This window comes from Bubalus bubalis, chromosome 9, assembly GCF_019923935.1.
Source record: "Bubalus bubalis isolate 160015118507 breed Murrah chromosome 9, NDDB_SH_1, whole genome shotgun sequence".
Taxonomy (NCBI): domain Eukaryota; kingdom Metazoa; phylum Chordata; class Mammalia; order Artiodactyla; family Bovidae; genus Bubalus; species Bubalus bubalis.
In genome coordinates, this window is record NC_059165.1 from 109,931,067 (window position 1) to 109,945,745 (window position 14,679).

Sequence of the window (14,679 nt, forward strand, 5' to 3'; positions counted from 1 at the left end):
GTGTTGCTGTGTGAAATAAATAAATGTGTTTTGTTACACAGGCTTGAATATGACTCTAAAGAAGAAAATACACATTCATGTTTCACAGTGTTTGGTGGTGGTAGATAGTACCTTTTTCGTGGCTTTTCAGCTGGTGCAGAAGCTCTTTTGTGGTAGGAAATGTTTCTCAGAAATGCAGGTTTTGATATTTTAATGTGTGTGTTATGACTGAGCACTTCCATGTTTAAACAGTGCTTTCCTCTGCTGTGTATGTATTCAACATAACTTCATCTGACACATGAACTTCTGTGAATATAATCAGCTGTGACTACAGACACATCTCATTCATACTTTGCAAGAATTTAATATACTCATGGTGTCAATGTGAGAGCAGTTAAAGAGGTCTTATTTTAAAGAAAAGAATTGCATGCTTCTGTAGGTGTGGATTTCATAATTAAAAATCCTATAGCCAGGTATTTGACAGCATGTTTTGCACAAATATCTACCATTAAAAAAAAAGTGTTTCTTTTTGTCATCCAGTTTGTTGCTATTCCTATATGATTTTAACATTAAAAATCATTGTTGAACATGCAGGCTTTGCAGATTTTATTTACAATTTGGCTTACAAAGAAAATGACTCCATCATCATTGTTTGAAATAATGGTGAAACCAAAGTTGGGAAAACTATTTCCACAGCTTATGATTCAGTTCAATTCAGTTCAGTTGCTCAGTCATGTCCGACTCAGTGACCTTATGGACTGCAGCATGCCAGACTTCTCTGTCCATCACCAACTCCCAGAGCTTGCTCAAATTCATGCCCATCGAGTAAATGATGCCATCCAACCTTCTCATTCTCTGTCGTCCCCTTCTCTTCCTGCCTTAAATCTTTCCCAGAATGAGGGTCTTTTCAAATGAGTCAGCTCTTAGCATCAGGTGGCCAACTATTGGAGTTTCAGCTTCAGCATCAGTCCCTCCAATGAATATTCAGGATTGATTTCCTTTAGGATTCACTGTTTTGATCTCTTTGCAGTCCAAGGAACTCTCAAGAGTCTTCTTCAACATCACAGTTCAAAAGCATCAATTCTTTGAGGCTCAGCTTTTTTTATAGCCCAACTCTCAAATCCATACATGACCACTGGAAAAACCATAGCTTTGACTAGATGGACCTTTGTCAGCAAAATAATGTCTCTGCTTTTTAATTTGCTGTCTAGGTTGGTCATATCTTTTCTTCCAAGGAGCAAGCATCTTTTAACTTCATGGCTACAGTCACCATCTGCAGTGATTTTGGAGCCCCCCCAAAATAAAGTCTGTCACTGTTTCCATTGTTTCCCCATATATCTGCCATGAAGTGATGGGACGGGATGCCGTGATCTTAGTTTTCTGAATGTTAAGCTTTAAGCCAACTTTTTCACTCTCCTCTTTCATTTTCATCAAGAGGCCCTTCAGTTCTTCTTTGCTTTCTGCCATAAGAGTGGTGTTATCTGCCTATCTGAGGTTATTGATATTTCTCCCAGCAATCTTGATTCCAGCTTGTGCTTCATCCAGTCCAGCATTTCTCATGATGTACTCTGCATATAAGTTAAATAAGCACAGTAACAGTATAGCCTTGACATACTCCTTTCACAATTTGGAACCAGTCTGTTGTTCCATGCCCAGTTCTAACTGTTGCTTTTTGTCCTGCATACAGATTTTTCAGGAGGCAGGTCAGGTGGTCTGGTATTCCCATCTCTTTAAGAATGTTCCACAATGTGTTTTGATCTACATAGTCAAAGGCTTTGGCATAGTCAATAAAGCAGAAGTTGATTTTTTCTGGAACTCTCTTGCTTTTTCAATGATCCAACAGATGTTGCCAATTTGATCTCTGGTTCCTCTGCCTTTTCTAAATCCAGTTTGAACATCTGGAAGCTTATGGCTCATGTACTGCTTAAGCCTGGCTTGGAGACTTTTGAAGATTACTTTGCTAGCATGTGAGATGAGTGCAATTGTGCAGTAGTTTGAACAATCTTTGGCATTGCCTTTCTTTGGGATTGGAATGAAAACTTACCTTTTCCAGTCCTGTGGCCACTGCTGAGTTTTCCAAATTTGCTGGCCTATTGAGTGCAGCACTTTCACAGCATCATCTTTCAGGATTTGAAATAGCTCAACTGGAATTCCATCACCTCCATTAGCTTTGTTTGTAGTGATGCTTTCTAAGGCCCACTTGACTTCGCATTCCAGGATGTCTGGCTCTAGGTGAGTGATCACACCATCGTGGTTATCTAGGTCATGAAGATCTTTTTTGTTTAGTTTATCAGTGTATTCTTGCCACCTTTTCTTGACATGCTCTGCTTCTGATTAATAATACCTATACTGGTAGTGACCTATAGTTCTGCTTCAGTCTATTTTTCCTTTGAATGTTCAGGCAATCATGATAATAAGTTCCTATGACTAAAATTTTATCATTAAGATTAAATTGGTTAAATATATCTAAATAGCGTTTAAGGAAGAATGGGTTGTTCTCTAGTCTGGAAAGGATCACTTTATCGTATTTGAAATATAGCACAATTTTAACAGTATTATGCATGTATTATTCAAACAACTGTGACATAACAAACATGTTTTGTTTTAACATTAAATTTTACTGTCATCATCTGTGTGTCCCTGTCTGCAAACTGTATCAATTGGGTGTATGAGAGTGTCTGACAAACAAGTGACTCAGGAACGACAAAGACCTCCTGCCAGCATCTAACTGAGATTATTTCTCAAACCCACAGGCTGACCATGGCAGTCTAGTTGTCAAAGGTAATTAATTGTTAAATGAGGATAAAAGGTCCTCTTTAGGCTGGTTCAGGGAAATAGCCATGTATAATACCATAGAGATGTTTTCATTAATTGATAACATTTTAAAATATATTCTATAATATTTTAAATTTGCATGCAAATTAAAATGCACTTTTTTTGTTGTAAACTTTTTGAGAAGTCTGACAAATTCACAGTTATGCTACCAAAAACATGATCAAAATATAGAACAACTTGGTAACTGTCCAAAATTCTCAGTTTTTTGTCTATATAGTTAATACCCTACCAATTTACTACCAGCTGACCAGTCCTCTGTCCATATGCCTTTTTCAAAGTGTCATATAAATGGAATCATAAAGCCTTTTAAGTCTGAATTTTCACTTTGCATAAAGAATTTAGCATATTGCTGCCTGCATCAATATAGTTTGCTTATTTATATTTCTTAGTAGCGTCTCACACTATGTAATATACCAGAGTTTGTTTACTCATTCCTTGGGTGGAGAACACGTGGCTGTTTTCAGAATTTCACTGTTATAGCTGCCCTGAATGTTTGGTAATGGATTTTTGTGTAAATACAAGTTTTCATTTCTCTGCAAATTGGGATTTCTGGATAAATGTGTTTTGTAAGTGTGCAATTACCTTCATAATGAACCACCAACCTTCAGAGAAGCTGTCTCAATTTTCTTTTCTTTTTTTTTAAATTTATTTATTTTTATTGTATTGGTTTTGCCATATATCAACATGAATCCACCACAGGTATACTTGTGTTCCCCATCCCGAAACCCCCTCCCACCTCCCTCCCTGTACCATCCCTCTGGGTCGTCCCAGTGCACCAGCCCCAAGCAACCAGTATCATGCATCGAACTTGGACTGGTGATTTGTTTCATATATGATATTATGCATGTTTCAATGCCATTCTCCCAAATCATTCCACCCTCTCCCTCTCCCACAGAGTCCAAAAAGTCTGTGTCTCTTTTGCTGTCTCGCACACAGGGTTATCGTTACCATCTTTCTAAATTCCATATATAGGTGTTAGTATACTGTATTGGTGTTTTTCTTTCTGGCTTACTTCACTCTGTATAATAGGCTCCAGTTTCATCCACCTCATTAGAACTGATTGAAATGAATTCTTTTTTAATGGCTGAGTAATACTCCATTGTGTATATGTACCACAGCTTTCTTATCCATTCATCTGCTGATGGACATCTACGTTACTTCCATGTCCTGGCTATTATAAACAGTGCTGCAATGAAAATTGAGGTACACGTGTCTCTTTCAATTCTGGTTTCCTCAGTGTGTATGCCCAGCAGTGGGATTGCTGGGTCATAAGGCAGTTCTATTTCCAGATTTTTAAGGAGTCTCCACACTGTTCTCCATAGTGGCTGTACTAGTTTGCATTCCCACCAACAGTGTAAGAAGGTTCCCTTTTCTCCACACCCTCCCCAGCATTTATTGCTTGTAGACTTTTGGATCACAGCCATTCTGACTGGCATGAAATGGTACCTCATAGTGGTTTTGATTTGCATTTCTCTGATAATGAGTGATGTTGAGCATCTTTTCATGTGTTTGTTAGCCATCTGTATGTCTTCTTTGGAGAAATGTCTGTTTAGCATTTTGGCCCATTTTTTGATTGGGTCATTTATTTTTCTGGAATTCAGCTGGGAGTTGGTGATGGGCAGGAAGGCCTGGCGTGTTGCATTTCATGGGGTTGCAAAGAGTTGGACACGACTGAGTGACTGAACTGAACTGAGGGCCAGAAAGCGCCTTCCTCTTCTCGTCTTCCCCGTCCTTCTGTACCTGCACAGGCTGCTGCAGCCCGTCCTTGGGGAGCAGACTCTCCAGGCTGACACTGGCAGCTTGCGGCTGGTAGGGCTGTGTAAAGAGCAAGGCCTGGCGAGCCTGCGCAGACCCGTCTGTCTGCAGACTCCCTGAACGCTCCCTCCTGGGGGCTGGCCTTGCACAGCCCCAGGTTCAGGCTGGGGTTCACCTGGGAGAGAATGGCCATAAGCTGGACCTTCCTGTAGTCGGAGATGATGGGGGCCCCAGCAGCCCTGGCCTCCCCAAGGCAGGAGGACTTTTGCTTTGCCTCTGGTCAGGCCATCTGGGCTCAGAGAGTACAGGCTGGCCCAGAGGCAGCGTGTTCCCAGTCCTGGGGTACAAGCTTCAGGGAACAGAGACAAAGGACTCCATCCCCCCACCCGGCACTGAGGAGCCTCACAATGCCCTGGGGCCCTTGGTTTGTGTTCTTGCTTTGTCTTCCACCTTCATCCATCCCCTTTCTCCAGATCAAGTAGATTCAGGAAGGGGGTGGGGTGCGTGGGGAGGTGCGTGGCAGGGGGTGGGGGGGTGGGGCGTTGGGATTAGCTCCCAAACACGTCTCGATTTTACAACCCAGTTAGGCTGGTCTATAAAATGGAAATAATGAATGACACCATATGATCACAACCTTAACACTGTAGCCCCAGCTATGAAGGCTCCATAGGCAATAACAATGAAATTACTGACTTCATTCATTAGCAAGTATCAAGTATTTTGCAGCTATAGATTTAGCTAATATATTCTGTTCAGTGCCTATTTCGAATGCCTCTCAGAGGAAGTTTGCTTTCACCTCTAAAGGGACACAAGATACTTTACTTGACTACTCATAGGGTATCTCAGTTGCTTGACCACCTCATACAATTTTTTCAAGATATTAACTGCATTCAACTCCTTCTGGATATATGGATATGACATTGTGTATAAACGGATTCAGGCTTCCCCAGTGGCTCAGTGGTAAAGAGTCTGCCTGCTGAGCTGCAGGTTCAGTCCCTGGGTCAGGAAGATACCCTGGGGGAGAGTATGGCAATCCACTCCACAGAGGAGTCTGGTGAGCTGCAGTCCAGAGGGTCACAAAGAGTTGTACACAACTGAAGCAACTTAGGACTCATGCACACAAAGGAGTTCATTTGACAGATTCATTTAGGACCATGGGAGGAGGTCATCTGGAGAAGGTGACATCTGGTTGACTGGCAAACTGGACCTGTGTGCTCCTCACCCTCTCCTTTGTCTTTAGAATGTACATTCTGTCCATCATTCCTTCAGTGAGAGATATTTTCAAGGACCACACAAGCAGTCTTGAGAGAGCAACTTGTTGTTCAGACCATCTGAACAGTATACATGCTTGAAGCTGGTTAAGACCTCTATATAAATATTTGAAATTCTGACTGGTGGGTATTGAGATATACTTGTCTCACAGCCTCCCATGAAAAGCCCTATATGTGAGACTATAAGCAATAATTTGATGCTTATTCTAGAACATGAGTTCAACTTTAATTCAATTGTATTTTACTGACCTACCATAAAATTAATTCAACTTATTGGGATATCAGGGCTTCCCCAGTGGTTCAGTGATAAAGAATCCACCTACAGTGCAGGAGACCCAGGTTTGATCACTCAGTCAGCAAGATCCCCTGGGGGAGGAAATGGCAACCCACTCTGGTATTCTTGCCTAGGGAATTCTATGGAAAGAGGAGCCTGGTGGGTTACAGTCCATGGGGTTGCAAAAAGTCAGACATGACTTAGAGACTAAACAACAACAAGAATATCTGGATATTGATACCAAGGATGAGAAGAATCAGGACTTTTTGTTTTATGATGGTTTACTGGAACCTGAGAGTCACAGTTTCCTGCACAGAGAGAAGTGTTATCAATTTACTGAGTAATGGGAGAATTTTTTAAAGAAAATTTAAATTTCTAAAAAAACCCACATATATACATGGTGAGAAACAGAGTACTAACATAATTGGAAATCTTAATTGCACAAAAATCTTTAAGAACACTTTAAGTTTATTTTTTCAGACTGACTTAGAGGCATACTAACTAGATTGCACTCATCTCACACTCTAGTAAAGTAATGCTCAAAATTCTCCAAGACAGGCTTCAGCAATATGTGAACTGTGAACTTCCAGATGTTCAAGCTGGTTTTAGAAAAGGCAGAGGAACCAGAGATCAAATTGCCAACATCTGCTGGTTCATCAAAAAAGCAAGAGAGTTCCAGAAAAACATCTATTTCTGCTTTATTGACTATGCCAAAGCCTTTGACTGTGTGAATCACAATAAACTGTGGAAAATTCTTCGAGAGATGGGAATGCCAGACCACCTGACCTGCCTCTTGAGAAACCTATGTGCAGGTCAGGAAGCAACAGTTAGAACTGGACATGGAACAACAGACTGGTTCCAAATAGGAAAAGGAGTATGTCAAGGCCGTATATTGTCACCCTGCTTATTTAACTCATATGCAGAGTACATCATGGGAAACGCTGGGCTGGAAGAAGCACAAGCTGGAATCAAAATTGCCAGGAGAAATATCAATAACCTCAGATATGCAGATGACACCACCCTTATGGCAGAAAGTGAAGAGGATCTAAAAAGCCTCTTGATGAAAGTGAAAGTGGAGAGTGAAAAAGTTGGCTTAAAGCCCAACATTCAGAAAATGAAGATCATGGCATCTGATCCCACCACTTCATGGGAAATAGATAGGGGAAGAGTGGAAACAGTGTCAGACTTTATTTTTTGGGACTCCAAAATCACTGCAGATGGTGACTCCAGCCATGAAATTAAAAGATGCTTAGTCCTTGGAAGGAAAGTTATAACCAACCTAGATAGCATGCTCAAAAGCAGAGACATTACTTTGCCAACAAAGGTCTGTCTAGTCAAGGCTACGGTTTTTCCAGTGATCATGTATGGATGTAAGAGTTGGACTGTGAAGAAAGCTGAGTGCCGAAGAATTGATGCTTTTGAACTGTGGTGTTGGAGAAGACTCTTGAGAGTCCCTTGGACTGCAAAGAGATCCAACCAGTCCATCCTAAAGGAGATCAGTCTTGGGTGTTCTTTGGAAGGACTGATGCTGAAGCTGAAACTCCAATACTTTGGCCACCTCATGTGAAGAGTTGACTCATTGGAAAATACTCTGATGCTGGGAGGGATTGGGGGCAGGAGGAGAAAGGGACGACAGAGGATGAAATGGCTGGATGGCATCACCAACTCGATGGACGTGAGTTTGAGTGAACTCTGGGAGTTGGTGATGGACAGGGAGGCCTGGAATGCTGCAATTCATGGGATCGCAAAGAATCGGAAACGACTGAGCAACTGAACTGAACTGAACTGAACTGAGCTAGATTAGATAGCTGTCTCTGGTGCCGTCTATTGTCTGAAAGATGCAAGAATTCTAGGTTCTTCGGTATATGGAAAACACTTTTTAAGTTCATTCCTGTCAAGCAGTGCCAATGTGCACTTGCTAGGAAAGTCTGTTTTCTTAAGGCTTGTTTATGGTAAGCATTTAAGTATTTGAGTGGAAGTAGCATATATTTTCTTGATGACCTCCTTTACCACATTATTTGCAAGTTTCAAAACAAAGATCCTTCATACAAACCCTTTTGACCTTGTCACTTTTCATCCAATACTTTGCTTTTAAAAATTCAATGTATCAATAAATCCATTCAGTAAGTTGTTAATTTAGATGTATTTTTCAATTCTATTTTATTTTCTAAGGTTTCCAATCATTTGCAGAATGTCTCCCAACTTTTGTCATTTGCAATTTTTTTTTTTGACAATTTTCTTTAGGATGTTTTTAGAATTATTTTTAAACTCTTGCTTGCCAACTCCAATTTTGGTTCAATGTGTATATGCTTTTGGCATTTTCCCTCTTGTATGGGCATAAAATCTTTCCTGTTGTTATGCTTAGTAATTTGTTTATTACATGCCATACAGACTACAAAGATGTTCTACAGGATTTCTCAAGTCAATGAAACTTCAACTATTTTTCTGATGCAATTAAGAGTAACAAGCTCCATTCAATAGAAAACTGATTCTTTTGGTTTTGGCAACATGCACTGTGTCTCCAGTTCACCCCTCTTACTAGGACATAATGACCTAGGACTTTCAAATAAGTACTTAAGCTTTCTTGGAGTCTCTTCAGCAAGAAAGTAATATAGAATTGTCTACTCTTGTATTTCAGAGGTTTTTGACATATCTTTAACCCCCTACTCCAAGCAATTTAAAATTTGGAAAATGCTGTGAAGGGAAGACAGCTCTGTGTTTGTAGCCATGCAAATTTCCAGTTTGGGTACTCTAGTACTGTGTAATTACCAAAAATTCTGCGATTTTTTCTGAGAGCAGCTGAAATATCATTGTTTAGTAAAACTGTCCAGAGAAGGAAATGGCAACCACTCCAGTACTCTTGCTTGGAAACTCCCATGGATGGAGGAGCCTGGTGGGCTGCAGTCCATGGGGTCGCTGAGGGTGGGACATGACTGAGTGACTTCACTTTCACTTTTCACTTTCATGCATTGGAGAAGGAAATGGCAACCCACTCCAGTGTTCTTGCCTGGAGAATCCCAGGTACAGGGGAGCCTGGTGGGCTACCGACTATGGGGTTGCACAGAGTCAGACATGACTGAAGCAACTTAGCAGTAGCAGCAGCAGTGAAACTGTCATACAAAACGCACATAAGAACAATCAAGTTGAAAATGGAAAACTGTATTTGCTAACTGGGATGGTTTTGTCTTCTTTTGATGCTCTCAGGCATAAGACTCTTATTTTAAAGTCCTTCTGGGACTTTCCTGGTGGTCCAGTGGTTAATAGTCTACCTGCCCCTGCACAGGACATGGGGTCAATCCCTGGTCCAGGAAGATAACCACAAGCCAAAGGGCATCTAAGCCATGCACCCCAACTGTTGAGCCTCTGATAAAAACTTAAACTTGTTCACTCAGTCGTGTCTGACTTTTTGCAACCCCATGGACTGTACCCGCCAGGCTCCACTGTACATGGGATTCTCCAGGCAAGAATATTGGAGTGGGTTGCCATTTCCTTCTCCAGGGGATCTTCCCAACCCAGGGATCGAACCTGGGTCTCCTGCATTGCAGGCAGATGCTTTATCCTCTGAGCCAATATTAGAGCCCAAATTCTAGAGCCCATGGTCTGCAACAGAAAGTACCCCCACTCTCTGCAACTAGAGAAAGCCCATGCACAGCAAGGAAGACCCTGCATAGCCAAAAGCAAACAGACAGGTAGATAGATAATTTTTAAAAATAAAGTCCTTTCATCTTCTCAGAAAGCACCTATGATAACAGGTTCTATAGTAGCCCCTGCTGGTCTCACCCTTCAGTGCAACAAAAAAATTTTACATTTCAGTGCTGAGGGTATCAAGTAACATTTTTAGGAACTTCCATGTGGTTTTGAAATAATTTAAATGAGACCTATGTTTTAAAATATATGAACTATTTAAAAGAACCTCTACAGTATCAGAGTGTAGGACTCTAGTGGGATTTCAAGTGTCAGGAAAAAAACAACCACAATATTACTGAGAGTAAAAATTGCCTCTTCAAACTAACACTAACAGAATTGCTATTATAATTATGAAGTTGTTTCAAAATAATAATTCACAATAACCTACTAATTATTCCCTAGGAATCTCTTGGAAATGAACATGTTTGGAACCTTCAGTTATTAGGTCCCTAATTACCTGCGAATGTATATAGAAGTCCTTGGTTCTATTGGTGAAATTATTTATCTGGGTAATAGGAAAATGTCTCCTCCTTTGGTAAGTAGCTTCTGTGTTTACCAGATTGGCTTTATTGATGCAAAAATAGACTTTTATGGATCTGAGATCACTGACATGTGTCAAAATAGTTACAAAATCATATGTATTAGCATATTACCTACAAATAAATCTACCTGTGTTATTCTTCTGTAGCTTCTACAGGGATCTGAGACACTTACCTTGTTTAAATATTTTTTTTTTTTTTTTTTGTTAACAGAAATAAACTGAAACATGATTGGCTACCTGACAGTTTCAATTACTTTATTTTCTATTCTAACATTGTTTTGCTATATATTTATGAAAAATTTAGCAAATCACTTCAGTTTGATTGAATCTTTTTGGTCATTCCCATTGAAAAGCAAGAATCCAAGATTCACTCTCATCTCTGACTTTTCCCCTCATGCTTCTCTTCTCACTCACGTTTCTCTACATGGATGGTGGTGGTGGTGGTAGAGGTGATTTAGTTACAAAGTCGTGTTCCACTCTTTGCAACTGTGGCCCCGCCCAGCTCCTCTGTCCATTGGATTTCCCAGGTAGGAATACTAGGATGGATTGCCATTTCTTTCACCAGGGAATCTTCCTGACCGAGGATCAAACCCAGGTCTCCTGAATCATGGGCATTCTCCTGCATTGCAGGCAGATTCTTTAAGGGTTGAGCCCCCAGGGAAACCCTTCTTAGTCTATTGGATGGGATGCTCGCTGTGAGTCCCAGAGAGTAATGGACTGTGTTTTCAGGAAATAACTGAGTCATTCTGCGCTGCCTTCAGCAAGTTTCCACCACAGCCTGTGTCACGGAGGCCACACGGTTAATTTTCTAACCACCTTCATGGTTGTCCTTGTGAGCTTTGGCTTCACACATATCTGAATTTGAATTATACCTGTCAACTACTTGTGGACTGACTCGGAACATTAAGCTTCAATGTCCCCATGCAACATATGGAATCAATAATGAGACTCTAGCTTACACAGCCCATCTGTCTTGAAGTTTTGGAGGCAGGAGCCTGGGCTCCAATCCCATTTTCATCACGTCTTAGCTCTCCAGCTCTCTGTGCTTTAGCTCCCTCAACTGTAAGAGAAAGAAGGTGGTGACAGCAGCTGTTGTGAAACTTTGTGAGTGTACTTTTGTGTGATAAGTAAATAAATTATATGTAAAGTGTTTAGAATATTGCATTTCACATCACAATCATTATATAAATGATAACTATTATTTTAAAAATCTAGTGACATAGTTCTAATTATTAGTTAGGGATAAGCAAGAGCAGTGGGGTTGTTTCTGTTGTTGTTGTTTAGTCGTTAAGCCATGTCCAACTCTTTGTGACCCCATGGAACTGTAGCCCTCTCATAGACAGGCCTCTGTGTCTATGAGATTCTCCAGAAAAGGATACTGGAGTGGGTTCCCATTTCCTTCTCTAGAAGATCTTCCCAGATCAGGGACTGAACCCACATCTCCTGCTTTGGCAAATGGATTCTTTACTGCTGAGCAGAGAGCAGTGGAGTAATTGAAACTAATCTTCACTCTTTACCTATTATTTGCCAGTCTATCTAAAGTGAAACAGCAAGAAAGTATAGATAGATAGTTTTCCTCATTAAGCCTGGCAGAGAAACCATGTGAAATACTGTTATTATTATAGTAAAATTTTAAATATATATAGTTATATATAATAATATACAGATAGTATATGTATTAAGTATAACAGATTCTCTCTCTCTCTCTCTCTCTCTCTCTCTCTCTCTCTCTATATATATATATATATATATATATATACACACACACACACACACACACACACTTGTGCAAGGTCATACAGTCCACGTGGCTAATATGAGATTCTAACCAAATGCTTATTAACTCTAAATTTAGGTCATATCATTTCTGAACACTCTGATTACCTTGAAAACAGGCAAAATAAGAATAAATTAACTACTATCCTAACAAGGTACTGCATCTCATTCACACTCTTTGAGGTAATAACATAAGACAGCATCCTAACCCTTCTAATTCTCTTAGACTTTTCTGTGCCTATATTATAGCATACTTTTAGTGATTAGATGATATTACAACAAAGAAGTTCTTAGCCCTGTACTGTCTCAATAATTTTATATAAATGAGAGAATGACTCCAACCATTTGTTCTAGCCAACTGTGGCAGTAGTAACAAAGCTCATTGGAGGTTTCACTTGCTTGTTTTATAGATTTCCAAGTCATCCTTCAAAGTTACAATAAAAAGTCTTATATTTCAAAGTCATGTTCAAACTCTCCTTGCTTCCAAAAAATTTCTAAGATTACAGAAACAGAAATTGACAAAATTCTTAGACTCAACATCCTGAATTATACTAGGATAAAAATTAAATGCAGCTATTTGTGTTTGCTCACATATATAATTAGTGAGGAGGCTATATAGAGTAATTTTTAAAAATGAGAAGTTAATACTAATTTTTTTCCCACTTTACTCAGTCATCTTATATTTATGCTGTGCTTACTAGAAGCCAAGAATGATAAAGAATGCCAAAGAGAAAAGCAGTTAATTACTTTAATCTCCTTAACTTAGTATCTTGACAGGATTTAAGGATTTGCCTTAAACTTGTCACTTTCTAAAACATGCTCTCAGCTGATGTTTACTGACATTTGCTTTAATTTCACTAATATCATTTTTGCTTTTATTATTTTTTTTAAATAGCTGAAGTATATTTCATTGCATCATTCTAATCACAGTCAAGAGTACAACACACTGCTATCTATTAAATACTGGACAGAAGGAGTACATTGTTCTAGAGTTATCATTGCAAGATATACTTAAGTTAACATACTTTTAATAACAGATATATTTTCCCTCTTATCATCATTTCATTTATTACTTCATTATTCATTTACTCCTCTGTAGTAGCTATAGGTCTATACTTGAGAATTAAAAAGTAAGAAATATGAGATGTTATGTGCACATGTCTGTCCATTGGAAGAACTAGCTATTAATCAAACAAAATAAAACTATCAACCATGAGATAAAGCTACTAAATTCTGAAATATGTTTCTCAGAATTTATATTTGGAAGGATATTTGGTCTGGGACTCTTGATTGCTTGTTTGTTTGTTGAAACAACAAAATAACCTTATAATTATATCTAATTTTTTTCTCTATCAACATAGCATCTTAGGATGTTAGAATTCTCATAAGAAGAAAACAGCACAGAATATGACTTTTTAGATGGAAACTATACCTTGGTGACTGAGTTTATTCTGTTAGGGTTTCCAACTTGCCCTGAACTGCAGATTGTCCAGTTTCTCCTATTTCCGACTTAGTACTCTATGATTTTAATGGGGAACATTGGATTGATGATGTTAATCAGGGTTGATCTGCACCTTCAAACGCCCATGTATTTTTTCCTTAGTAACTTATCCTTTGTAGACCTTTGCTATTCTTCAGTCATCATTCCCAAAATACTTGTCAACTTCCTCTTTCAGAACAAGTCAATTTCCTATCACAGCTGTGCCCTGTAGTTCTATTTCTTCTGTACTTTCGCAGATACCAAATCCTTTATCTTTGCTGCCATGGTGTGTGACTGCTATGTCGCCATATCCCTTTACTGTACACGGCTGTGATGTCTCGGGGCATCTGCATATGGTTGATCGTCTTGTCATACTTTGGAGGCAATATGAGTTCCCTGGTGCACACATCCTTTGCGTTTACTCTGAAATACTCTGAGAAAAATGTCATTAATCATTTTTTCTGTGACCTCTGTCCCTTGCTTAAGTTATTGTGCACAGACACGTCACTTAATGAGTGGCTTCTCTCCCCATAGGGCAGCTCAGTGGAAATTATCTACTTCATCGTTTTCATCATCTCCTACTTTTACATTCTCCTGTAAGTCTTAAAGATCCATTTTTCAGCAGGAGGAAGAAGACCTTCTCTACCTGTGCTTCTCACCTGACATCCGTGGCCATCTACAAGGGAACTCTGCTCTTCATTTACTCACGACTCAGCTACCTGTATTCTCCAAACACTGATAAAATCATCTCAGTGTTCTACACCATCATCAACCCAATGCTGAACCCCTTGATTTATAGCTTGAGAAACAAAGACTTAAAAGACGCTGCTAAAAATGTCTTAAAACCAAAGATAAATCCCTCCTGAGATATAAGGTTCCAGGATTCATCTAAATCCCTGGTTACAAACTCCAGCTGTGTGTATGCTCGGTCATGTCCAACTCTTTGCGACCCCATGGACTATAACCTGCCAGGCTCTTTTGTCCTTGAAATTATCCAGACAAGAATACTGGAGTGGATTGCCATTTCCTCCTCCAGGGAATCTTCCCCACCCAGGGATGGAACCTGTATCTCTTGCTTATC

General features: G+C 39.6%; 1 pseudogene; it reads left to right on the top strand.

Moving 5' to 3' along the window:
- The first annotated feature begins 49 nt into the window (after nt 1-49).
- LOC102412711 lies at nt 50-14,464 on the top strand (annotated as a pseudogene).
- Nucleotides 14,465-14,679: the final 215 nt, after the last annotated feature.